The 13,342-nt window shown below is 38.5% G+C and overlaps 1 protein-coding gene across 2 annotated transcripts in view; it reads left to right on the top strand.

Annotated features, from left to right (window-relative positions):
- rab27b (RAB27B, member RAS oncogene family) overlaps positions 1-13,342 on the top strand; it is a 67,888-nt gene that overhangs the window by 31,866 nt on the left and 22,680 nt on the right. The window contains exon 1 of one of the 2 annotated variants that reach the window (XM_039615278.1): positions 5,256-5,385. The exons of the other annotated variant lie outside the window; for it this stretch is intronic. The gene's annotated coding sequence lies outside the window, so the exon portion shown is untranslated. Of the gene's footprint in view, positions 1-5,255; positions 5,386-13,342 lie in introns of those variants that run through there. 2 annotated transcript variants of the gene reach the window in all.

Below are 13,342 nucleotides of genomic sequence, written 5' to 3'. Positions count from 1 at the left end.
GCTGTTTGTGCGCCTTTTCTGTGAGCTTTGATGCGCACTGTGAACCCATTTCCATCTCGGTGACAGCTGTGTGTCATTGTTCCGTACCACTGAGAGCCATGCAGTACATTGACAATTAATTTTTAAGAGCTACTTTCTGGTCCACTGGGAATTGTGGGAATTGCTGTCCTCGACTTGGAGCCTTTTTATGCTTCGTGTCAAAGTCTTAGCAGATTGGTTTTGACCTGGTTCCCTGGTTTGACCTTTTCACATTTAGTGAAAGGAGATGGGTTTATTGGAAATCTTTCCCCATCGTGTCTGTAGACAGAATTTAATACCACAGATTAAATCTGGAACAATCAATTAATTTTTAAAATCCTCTGTAAAAGCGTTTGTTGCTGTTTTTGGCCAAAGTAAAATTCTGACATTGATCCATGAGTCAATATTCTTAAAAACATGCTGTATACATAACCTGTAAGAAACAGCTGTTGTAGCACAGGGCATGCTGTAAAGTAATTTATCATTCTTGATAAATGCAGTTTTTTAAGACGGTAAGCATTAATCCATTTTATACATTAAATATAAACAAAAAGCTGCTCTACATATTTATAGTATGCTATAGTATTTTTCTGTTAGTCTCTTTTTGAACATTATTTCTAACAACGTTCAATTGTAAAGATCTAAAAATCCAGTAAAATGCACTGACCAGAACTGCCAATATTTTACCATTTATATTTTTTTACAGTAAAATACTGTACAGCTGTCATATTTTACAGTGACTGTGTTGACTGTATTTCCATAATGCATATTTTTTAATCCATCTAACTATTTATCATTATCTTCCACTCATCCAGTTCAGGATAGGTTGAAGGTAAAGATGGTATACTTTGATGCCAATCTAACATATAGGGACAGGCAAACCGCCATACTCAAATTCACACGTACGACCAACGTAGAATCACCAATTGCATGGGAAGAAGCTGGGGTATCTGTTGAGAACCCACACAGGCTCATAAAGGACATGCAAACTCCATACAGGAAGCCCCTAGCCTAGTTTGGATTCAAACCCAGGATCTTCTTGCCGCATTATGCTCTGTTAAAAAGACTGCATCTGTCAACCAATATATCGGACTCTGAGCTTTAGAATCAGAATTAAGTAAAACTGGTGCTCAGTAATCTGATTCAGTGATGTGAGAGTTTGTCTCAGTAGCTCTATTGTTTGGTGCAGTGGCCTTTTATGTGTCAGTCTGGCTTCAGTGCATTTTCTTATTAAACAAATCATGTGGAGAAGAATGAAAAGGCTGAACTATACATGACATGAAGTGATGTCAGCCCCGCTACTGCTGCCATATTGACTTCCAATATGAGTGAGACTACCTTTGAGTGCCTTGTAATGTAATTGTCAGTCACTGTTCATACAGCACTTATATCAGCATGAAATATGAAAAAAAAAATGCTTTTATGCAAAGCAGGCTATTGATAATAAGGCCATTGTTCTGCCAGTTGGAGGGGAGGGGCGAGGCAGCATCTACCTTTTATATTAAATAATACAAAATCCATCCATGCATTCATGTGTGCATCATTTTCACCATTTTCATGGGGCACACAGAGATGTGTGGAACCCCCTCTTCTTGGACTTCCAGGGAGACACTAAGGCATTCTGAGACATGTAATCTTGTAATGTAGCATCTTGTATGTGCAACCATCTTTTAGTCACTACTGACATTTTAGAATAGAAGATGTTGGAAATGCTTCACACTAAGCTCTGTTTTTATCAAAACACAGTGGTACAGCCTCTGCATCGCTGTAGATGCTTGCTGGGTCTCTGAAGCTTTTTGCCAGAAGTCATGGCCTTCCTCTGTAGATGGAGTCTGCTCAGTTGTTGTGGAGATGAATTAGTTTACTATAAAGGTTAAGCACAGAATTTCACAATAAGAGTAGACTGTCCTTGGTGTAATTTGTCAAAAAAAGAAGTTTCTTGAAGTATTGTGGGCAGATGAGACAAAGATGAGTCAGCCTAAGCACTGTAAACCAAAAATGTGTAAATGCTCAGCAAATATCTTGATGCTGAATAACCATCATGTATTCTAGGCTTAGTTGAAAAATAGTTGTAAAAGGCAAATTGTGCCATCATTGGAAATACCTCACTTCCCCACGTAATCTTTCTTGAGCATCCCTTCTGAACATCCCCTGAATGTTTGTGTATGGCAATAGGGTTTTTTTGGGGTTTTTTTGTTTTTTTTGTATTTTATTGGTTAGACCAGCGGTCCCCAACCCCCAGGCCATGGACCGATACCGATCCGTGAGTCACTTGGTACGGAGCTGCGAGAGTTGAGCATTAAGGGGCAGAGAGGAGGATGTCACTCAATGTTGTTGGCGCATTTCAGGAGGACGCTGCTAATAAAGTTACACAATTACACAGTGAATTATATTTACATGTGAATTATAGTGAATTATATTTCGCGTTTATTATTATATTTACAAAATACTACATTTTTTGTCTTGGTCGTATCATTTTATTTTGTTGTATTTATCCGCAACACCTTAAAGGCCGGTCCATGAAAATATTGTCTGACATTAAACCGGTCCATGGCGCAGGTTTAGAGGAAAAAATACAAGAAGTGAGCACTGAGGAAGCTGTGAGGGAAAAGTGAACTGATGTTGGGCATAGTGAAACAGACTTTATACAGATAAAGAAAAATAACATGAATTTATTGTGTATATATTTGCCTTAACTTTCTGTCATAATACTGCAAAAAACATACAGAGAGAAAGCAAACTTTTAAAAAAAAAAAAGAGACTGACCACACCACTGCGGTATGTGGCAACGGACACATCGGTCATGTTGATTGATTGATCATACTTTATTCATCCCGAGGGAAATTGGGTTATGTTGACTATGTTACAGTTTTGCATCGATGTTTGTTCAAACTGTTATTGCTGAGTTGCCGAGTCCCCGCTTAATTTAAAACCATGGATGCTGTTCCTGCGTCCCAGTGTTTTCGAGCATTTACTGCATTTGAAGGACTGAATCCTAAAAGTTGTGAGCAAGAAACAGATAATCAGAAGTGAATAGGATTTCATAACAGATGATGACATTTGACCATTAGAATGAAATGATCTATAACAAGTGGAACATTAAAAACAGAGTTAAATGGTTTAATGCAACACAGCACTGTCCCACGCTCTGTGTTCCCTCCCAGAGTCAGTGATAGATCTTGTTTTGTCATGGTAACTGTCGGTGTTGTGGGTAGCTGGCCTTTAACGTCGCCTAAAGGTCACCAACATGAGCTGCATAACTCCTCAGGGTCTGGACAAAAGCAGACACCAGACCAGCTCAGAGCCAAGAAGATCACATTTTCTCTGTTCAGCCTTTATCGCTGAATCTCTTTGGTCAAACATGTTCAAAGTTTGGCATCAGGTGCAGAGAAAGTACAAATGACAGCGTATTGCTGTTTTTATTCTAAAAAGTGAATTTTCAGAAGGTTACTCAGTTATCCACATCTGCTTTCTGTACACCAAAGCTTGAAGATCCTGTTGTTAATTTCTTTCTTACAGTTGTGATGATTGACTGAATTGTATTTCATTTATTTTATTTTTAATGAACATTCTGAAAAACATGTCTCTTATAGTTCTGTTTCTTTTCTTGATGCTCTGTTTTTCTATATGAACATTGGGATGATGAAGGGTAAAATGTGAATGAAGGTATTTCCCACGCAAACTGGAAACCAAAAGGTTGTTAAGCAGAAGGGTTTTTGTGCCCTGTTCCACAGAGCTTTTCTAATTTTCTGCATCTGTTAGTTTAGTTCTTTTGCTAATGTTTGTGATGGCAGTAAAAGTAAAGTGGGTCAGTTGTGCTTGATTAACACTTCAAAAATAATCCTTATTTTTTTGTTTGTTTTCTTTGAGTCATAAAATAAGCCATACACAAAGAAATGAGGCTTTATCCATGGACATGCAGCACCCAAAAAAGTCATTGCGTTGTATTGCTGGGGATGGATGAATGACCATCTTGCTTAGGAGAAAAAACAAATCCTCTTATCCTTTTTTAGAAAACAGCCAAGCTCTGATGTCCAACTTCTAAGGTCAGTGGAGCGCCAGTTGAGACCAACATTTATAGCTTGATATTAATGGAATCAGTTTGTCATGTTAAAATGTAAGTGTTCACACTTACATGGAGGAAATGGAGGAAGCTACTGTGGTGCATTAGTTGCGTTCCTAATGTTAGATAGGAAAAAGAATGCACAGTGTAAGACCAGGTTGTATCCAATGTATGTTTTTTCCATCTGCTTCTGTCACGTCTCTTATGGTTGCTGAGCGGTCCCTAAGCCTGTGTGACTGGGACTCAGAGAAATGAGGAAGTTCACATCTATTCATAAGCTGCTGTCTCTCATGCAAAGTGGAGTATGTTGTTTCATTCAGTCGTTGGGTGAGTTTTAAAGGTGAGAGAGAAAATAAAGAATGCATTTCCTCCATGCCAGTATAGTTTGTATGTATGTATTTTTACCTGCTTCCTGTTTTGCCACAGCTACACACACACACACACACACACACACACACACACACACACACACACACACACACACACACACACACAAACAGGGTTTCCCTGACCTGAGGCTGCTCTGCTCTTGTTCTTTTCCACAATAACGATACATGCAGTCTTTTATCTTACAATGAAAAGTGCCCCGGGATTGCAGTTGTTTCGATTCAGACTGCTTAAATAAAATAGACTTAATCTGATAAGGGGTGTGTGTGTGTGTGTGTGTGTGTGTGTGTGTGTGTGTGTCCGTCTGTCTCCTGAGCTATCTTATTTAGCCCCACCCTCTCATTACACAGAGAAACTGGGAGAGTCAGAATCAGAAAGTAGCAAGAAAAACAAGGGAAAGTTCAAAAACTACACCTCATTCTCAGCAGGAAACCAGTCAGTTTGTCAGGCTTACATTTATAGTTGGGAGATTTTTGTTAGAGATAGAAGTAGACTGGTTTATTAGTCACCATAAGTCAGCTCTGAGCAGTGCTTGTCTTGGAGTTATTGGCAGTCTCTGTAAGTTTGGAAGTTATTCATTCGGTTGGTCTCTCTGTCAGATGGTTTAGTTAGTTGGTCCATCAGTTACAGAAGCAGAAATCTGGTCTGCAAATTAACAATAGACACATTAAGACAGAACCAATAAACTACTCCCTATGTCCCTACAGCCAGTCAGCTGCTTAGTGAAGGGAGTGGCTTTCTGCTCTGCTGCCTGCAGCTGTATTGGAGTCATTCACCAGGTCATCCAGTGATCCAGCCTCCTAGCCAGCCAGTCAGTCAGTGGTTGTAAATGCAGGGCTGCTGTTCAGCTGCTCTGAACTCCTTGTATCTCCCCTCAGGATCTTACACCATTGAATCAGCTGAGGAGCTGCTGAGAGGTAAGACTTTCCCAGAAGTTTGGCTACATTTTGAAGCAGCTGTCTGACTTTTTGTGGGCATGTGATAGGCTGCAGGGTTTGTGTGCAGAAAGGAAAAATGTACTTTAAAAAAGTCAGTTTTGAACAAGGAAATGTAGTCGCTGCATCTGTGGAATGCGATCACACCCTTTTCTACAAGTTGAATTGTGTTAGCATGTTGTTGCGCTCGGCTTCATCATCCAGGCTGCTCATTATCCGGGCTCTGAAATTTCTCACATTCTCGGTCTCACGACAGTGGTGATGCTCTAAAGGCAAGTATTAGGCTGGTTTATTAAAGGCTGACTTCAGTGTCTATATCAGAAAACATCACCAGTTTGACTCCCACTTGTCTGTTATTTATAACTTTTTTTGGGGAGAACTTTAAGTTAATTGTGAAAGAAAAAGATCAAAAAGCATAAAGAAAATAAAAGAGCTCATATGAGAGCAAACTGATCCTGCTTATTGATTTGTGGTAAGCTCCAGAAGTTAGGGCTGCACGATTTTGCATAAAATGAGAATCACGATTTTTTTGCTTAGAATTGAGATCACGATTCTCTCACGATTTTCTTTTCCAATATAAATATTTATTGCACTTATTAACTGCACATCAACTTCGTAACAGTTGAAACTGAACATAAAACAATAAATAAAAATAAAAACAATAAATGTCTCACATTTTGTGGTTGCCGCAAAATGTTGTACTGCTTGAAATTCCGTCTCCACCGTTGCTCGACACTGCGTGTATAGAGCAGGTAGTGCAACAATAGAAAAATAGTTGCAGGACGGCACTGTGTAGCGTTTGTCTAGGGTGTTGATCATTTTCCTAAATCCCTCGTTTTGCACAGTGTTGATATATCTTTGGTCAGGTGATAAGTAATAGCCTCCGTAATTTCTTTGTGCCTGCGGGAGTTCGACGTGTATAGGGAAGCGCTGTATAAGGTTCCCGTTATTGATGTTTGGGTGGTTGACCGGCACAAATTTTCTCCTGTTACTTTCTCGTCATCCCTGAGGTGTTCTCCGTTGTTTTTTCCCTGCCAATTTGAGCATCACGGCACAGCTTCTGTATCACGTGGTATAAGGCTCCGCCCATGTCATTTGTTGAGCAGGAAGGGTGAGCGCTTGTTTTCATGCAGATTACGTCCCGGATCAAAATGCGGTACAATCGTCGTCGTCTTTTTTTTTTTTTTTTGAAATCGTTGTCATTTGGAAATGAGATCGCACATAAGTATGAATCGAGATCGCGATTTTCTAACGATTAATCGTGCAGCCCTACCAGAAGTTAAGGGCCTTTTAGATTTTCTCAAATGATTTTTGAATGTAATTTCTTAGTGGAAGGTTTGACATCATTTGTCTGTCCAGTGTGTAACATTTCCTCAAAAGTCATTCTGACAGCTTCACAAATGTTTTAATCTTAATGCCATAAAGACTGACCCAATGTTCCTCGGTCATCTGTGGATTCAGTATGTATGTATAGTGAATTTGCTAGAGTTGCATATGTTCACCAGTGTTGACCAATTATAGTACACTTGTCTGGGTATGAGGTTTAGTACAGGCTGAATTCCAATCCTCTGCTAAGTTTTTAGTTTCCAAATCTTCAATTTATGCATTTAGTGTATAATATAAGATCTTTAATCAACAGGATAAAACGGTGTATAAGATTCTGATATGAAGCTCTGTTAAACAGTCCTTTGTCATTATTTTAGAATGTGTTTGAGAGGATCTGCTGGCTTAATTATGTTGATGTGCTTTTACAAACTTCTCAACTGTAGCCATATTTAAAAAAAATTACAAATTATTTGTAATTACAATAATACCAATTATGATACCTGTGCAAACCTTACATTTTATATCCAGAAACTGCCTTTTTTCTCAGGAAATGTAGTAGCATTGCAGGATGTTGCATTGCCAAGATATTCAAGGTGCCCTTTGGCAGATGTGGCGACATTGGTCGTCAACAGAAAATAGTCGTATGTTTATCAGTGTTTTTATTGAGGTTGTCCATGGAAGCTTGCGATTTGTGTCCTGCTTTGGAGCTTTGTGGTTTGCACTTTATTTTTACTTGCTTTTGCGCTTTTCCGTTCACTCGGTGGTTATGATTCAGTCACCACAGAGTTAAAATTGGGTGACATCTCTTTTACGCCTAGGAAAACTCAGTGGCTGCTAGGCAATTTTTACATTCAGTGACTGATTGAAAGTAGCTGGGGCAACCAGTTTGTTTCCCCAAGGCTGTGTGCAAATACCCTTAACCTCTGGTCAATTGCACAGGTCAGTTGTTGGGAGTCAGCTTGTCTTCAAACAATTGCAGTCCAGCCCAGACTGACTGTAGCCACAATGACAGATTCGCAAAGGTTTGCAACTCGTGTGTGACAAGATTCTTTACAGTAGTGCACTCGACTCAGCTGGCTGCCAGCTGGTTGTATTCTGGTTATATTCCTATATAAAAGGTTCCAGAGCACCAATGCCAATCTGCAGTTAAGTTGACTTCATGCAGCAACTACGTCACAATTTATGGAAGAATTTCTGTTTTAAATCTACAAGGTTTTGGCTGGACTCCGAATGTAGGTAGTTATTTGAATTTCTGTATGGAGATGAGATGGCAGAATGATTTTGTCTTATTGCTGTTTTTTTGTTTTGTTTTGTTTTGTTTTGTTTTGTTTTGTTTTGTTTGTTTTGTTTGTTTGTTTTGTTTGTTTGTTTGTTTGTTTGTTTGTTTGTTTGTTTTCACCGTCTTGATAGACCAAAGCTTTTCTTTGAAGACAGCATCAGACTGTCAATGGTTGCAAACCTGGTCCCAATCTTCTATTTCAAAGGAAAGAAATTGCAAGTTGATTGTTGGTCACAATAAAAATACTAATTTTGTTAAGGCTGCTGTCTCCAACCACTGTTTTCCCTGGTGAGGCACAGTGGGGAAAATTAATTCTTGAGGCTTACCTTTGTATTCTTCACCTTCATTTCAGTAGGAAGCCGTGGGATTAGGTATGAGAGCAAGGCTTTTGGAGTGTCAAGAGATGGACAGATGGTTGGTTTTGTTTTTTTCCCCATATATAAATATATTTAAAAAAATAAAATAAAATAAAGAGCAGCTGTATCCTTAAGTCAATTTGTGTTTAACTGATATCACGAGAAATTAATTTGCTGTTAAAATAATAATGATAATAATAATAATGATAATAAATTGAATATTTTTGACAGGAATTATTCGCAGGGAAGGTCAGGTGTCTTTGATGTATTTAATTACCATCCAGAACCCACATGTTGGTTCCACTGAATTATTATTTTTTTGATGATTTGTGTAAAGTGTGTATATGTGTGTGACAAAAAGCCTCTTCCACTGCGTAGGACTAAAGCACATTTGCTGTGTTTAAACAGTATTATCTCAGAACTGGTTTGACTGCAGAGGGGGGAATGGTGTCATTTGAAGCCTGTAATATGTTGTAATAATTTGCAGAGTTCACTTTATGTGACTGAAAATGTTGGTAATAAATGTTGCTTCCTCCTACTCGTATGTGACAGGCATTTCCTCTTTCGTGATTTATATTGGAGGCGATACTAAAGTCAATATTTGTCTCTGGTTTCTGTGAAAAGAAAGAAGCAGTTTTTTAAAAGAAAATAAAAAGGCCCATGAAACCTTGAACTCTTTTAGTCATTATTAAAATATTGCTCTCCGCCGAACCTTGAGGAACTGAAAGAAAACCACATCAGAAAAATTCATTTTGCTGCTTTTACAGCTTCACTTTTCGGGCTTTACTGACACTTTGGAAGTAAACATGAATATGAATTTGTCTTTTATTTTGTATTCTCATGTGAGAAACACAGTTGAAAAGAAACCAAAATATTGACTTAATAAAATTTAAGTATAGTTAATTTTTTATCCTTTTTTTTTTAAAATAGTCAACTGTTAACCTTTAAAGGCAGTTTTATGTTTTCGTATGTTGTCTGTATAATTACTTGCTTAAGGCTTGTAAAATCATCAATCAGGCTTAAAAACAAAACTTGCATAATAAGCTTATAGAAGATACTTTTGCCTATTTCATCATATTCATCATGGGAAAAAATGACACTTAAATTTAAGCAAATGGAACAAGAAAAGGTCACAAAGTATCTAAATTAGATTGAGGACCTACAGACCAGAAGATCTTGATTGAATTAAAGTGTTAATAGGATTTTGCAGACAGTGTATGCTGATTAGATCTGCAGAGTTCAGGTATTATCTGCTATTTACTACACTGTCCCTATATTTAAAAAAACAAACAGTATTTGCTTGTTCTACCCACTATTTTTTTGAGTAAATATGATGTTAGAACATTTAAATGTGAAAAGGAGTTGAAATGTAAGATGAGCTAATAAATGCTGTGTAATTACCAAATCACTTGGCTTTAGGACCCTGGAGTGTGGGGCGGACACTCCATCTGATAATGATGCTGTGTGCTGTTTTTTGTTTTTTACTCTCCTGGGGCTTATGGCAGAACCACACATTCAATCAGCTGACTAATCACGTGACTGTCAACTCAATAAGCAATGAATGAGGCCAGAGTTTTAAGGAAAATGATAAAGAAGTCAAACACAGTTAGTTATACAGAGCAAAATGGACCAGTGTTTGATTGTTTCAAAGCTGCGTGAAGTAGATTAGAGGATGGTGGGGCTCCTCAGGGATAGGATTTTGTAGCATGCACGTTTATCTAGTGTTTTAGCTCTGCAAGTTCCAGATCCTTGATGGTTAATGTATCAGGACGACTTCAGTGGAAATGTACTGTTCTCAGTTAGGTCTGTGCTCTCTATGAGTTGTTGCTATGTTGTTCGGGGTCATTGCCTGCATAAATTACAGCGCTGCAATCATTAATTTGTTGAATACACCATTTACTGTAAATAACATTGTTACCCTTTGCTGTCATTGATCACTTGCTCTCATTGGTGCTACAATTAACATTAATATTTATACCCATACTGTGATTAATGTTTTAGGCTAGTTATGCTAACAGTATTAGATCAGATCTGTTGGTGTAGGCAAGTTGGCTGCTGTAAAGCTGCAGTGAGAGCATTGCTGGTAATAAATCCCGTTGGATTCTCGGTGGGTGTTGGACTCACCCACCAGCTGTGGGTGCCGTTTGTCACTGATTCTCTTTATAATTGTTATGGACAGAATTTGTAGGTGCAGCAAAGGGGTGTGACGTGTAGGATTTGGTGATCTCGGGATCTCATCTCTGCTTATTGCAGATGATATGGTTCTGTTGCCTCCACTGTGCAATGACCTGCAGCTTACACTGGGGTGGGAGACAGCTTGGGTGAGAATTAGCATCTCCAAGTGTGAGGACATGGTTGGTGGTCAGAAAAGGTGGCATGCCACCGCTGGGTTAGTCATGAGTTGATATCCCAAGTGCAGGAGTTCTGGTATCTCAGGGTCTACTTCATGCGCGAGGGAACTGGTCTGTTGTGGTGAAGAGAGAGATGAGTTTGAAAGTGAAGCTGATGATTTTACTCTGTTCACTATGACCAGAAGCTGTAGGTAGCGACTGATGGAATGAGAGCTGCTATTGCGTAACTATTGGCAGGTTAATGTTTAATTTGACTGAGTAAACATTTGGGTTGCAGTCTGGCTGCGTAATGTCTAGAAAAGTTTATTGCCAATGACAATGTATGACATAGTGGTAAGTGGTAAATTAAAGCGGCATGCGTGTTTTTTAGCTCTTTTTGGTTGGTAAGCATTCATCATACAATGGTTGCAACACTCAAATATGCTGGAAAAACAGCAGATTCTCCATATTTAACAAATATGCTTTGTGTAAAGCTCCATACACAGCAGTCTCAGCGGTATTCTGTTTACAAGTCTACAGCTGTTGGACATAACCAAGTTAAGCACATCACAACTATTAGAGTCATGAGACCACAATGCTCAATTGTGTCTCTGCACATTAGTTTAAATTCCAGCATTCTGGTCTGATTTGTATTTGATCAGGTTTCATGTGGCTGGATGTAATAGAATTTCTTTCTATCACGGCAGGGCACGAAGAGCTCTGCAAATGGAATTTGATGATTGCTGGTTTCTTGACAGACTCTCTTGTTATAGTGTGACTTGTTAGTCGCTCATTGCTGTGGGGTTGTTTTTCACTGCACTTAATAATTCCTTGTCAAATTCTCCTCAGTCTTCTCCTCCTTTGAATTTTCTGTTTTGAAGTTTCCATCATTACTGCAAAGATATGTGGCAGCAAGGATGTGCCAGACTGTGAGCAGGTGGAAATGCTTTCATGAATTGGATGTACTGTTGTGTATTACAAGCTGAGTACAGCCAAACATATTGATGTTGATGAAAATGTCACAGGTTTTTCCTGCGTTACTATAAACACAATCTGTCTGATCACTAGTCCTTATGTGTGGATATTCAAATAGGAGATTGGCCATATTATTGGCTTTTTAAAGGTTTCTATCTCATCTGCAATTTCAGAATTCAAAGTGGAACGTTATTCCTCCAGTTATACGCTGATCTGCTGCCATGGTTCAGATTTAATTATCTCGATAAGTGTTGAGTTTATTTTTTGTTCCCTGAGGGGTTTATTTTTCTTTCTTAAACTGAAATGGAATTTGTGAAGCACTTCCCTGATTTCGAAATCCGCCTACTGCCACTGCTGTCAATATGTTGCCAACAGAGGCCTCAGTGGGACATAGAGGACATTATAAAAGTTAAGTACAGCAACTGTGTATGCAAACAGACACAAGAGGACATGTGACAGGCATAGGATAGAAACCACGGGATGCTATGTCTATGTAGCTAAATACAAAAACAGATGGGTAGTGAGAAATACACAATACATGAATATTAATATTTAAAGTGCATTATAATCTTGATGGGTATTAACCATGTCTTTGTATTGCTGACACCTAAATGATTGCATTGTAGTCTGGTGAAAGTTATTGTTGCTGTAACCCGTAAGCCTGTCACTAAGTTAGTTACTGGAAGTTAGAAATTGGTCACAAAGAGGGTGCTCCAACAAAAAGCCCCTTGTTGCTGAGTTGGTTACTAACAGATTACTGCAGTTGCCCAAAGTTTGCATTCTCTTTTGCTCTCTTTCTTCCTCCAAGAGCTGTGGTGAAACTTAAAAAAACACATTCATTTATAGAGCCTGATCAGTGCTCTGCATACTGCTTATTTAGTGAGTCAGAAATGCACGAAAGTGGCACATACAACTAAGTTTAGTTTACATTCAGTACCGCCATCTTGGATTAATAACTCAAGGTTTCTGGGGCTGCTCTAAGTTTTCGAGCTGAAGGGGTGTTGTAGATTTAAATTTGGATGGTAGTTTATACATGAATGCACCATGAAGCCTAAGTTATCATTAGGGATTAAAGTGTTATGGAGAAAGTTAGGACTTTCTGATCAACAGGCATAAAAAAATATTCAGAAAGTTTCTTCTTGTTGGTAGGGATGTTGAACAACAAAATAAAATGAGATATTCTGATTCCATAAGGTTAGCATTAGGATTAAAGATTAAGGAAGGTGTAATGTAGGTAAGGAGTGTCGTGGAAATGCACTAGAATATTGGTGTTTACATATGTATGTAAGTAAATGTAGTGTCTACTTTACTCTTAATTTGTTAGTTTTTTTTTCCCCTTAAAGATAAGAACTGACGAGTACCATATCTCTGAGCATTATTGGTTAAACTAGTGGTACTGTTAAAATCAGTATTATTTTCTCCCAATGTTGTTTGTGCAGTTCACTCCTGTAGACATAATTTAGCGTGTTCTTTTTTTTGTGATGAAAGCAGCACTCTTTAGACCTCTTGGCTACATTCATGCTTTTGATCTTTCTGCTCCACCGTGCCAGATGTGCCTCACTGTTTTGGTAAGTGGGTCTGATTTGCTGAAAGGTTTGGAACAATGCAAGACATAAACCAGGAGGACGCCTGAGCAAATTGAATAATCAAGGGTCAATCTTCACCCATGTTAG

Source organism: Oreochromis aureus, linkage group 7 (assembly GCF_013358895.1).
Source record: "Oreochromis aureus strain Israel breed Guangdong linkage group 7, ZZ_aureus, whole genome shotgun sequence".
Taxonomy (NCBI): Eukaryota; Metazoa; Chordata; class Actinopteri; order Cichliformes; family Cichlidae; genus Oreochromis; species Oreochromis aureus.
This window is presented reverse-complemented; position numbering and strand designations above follow the sequence as displayed.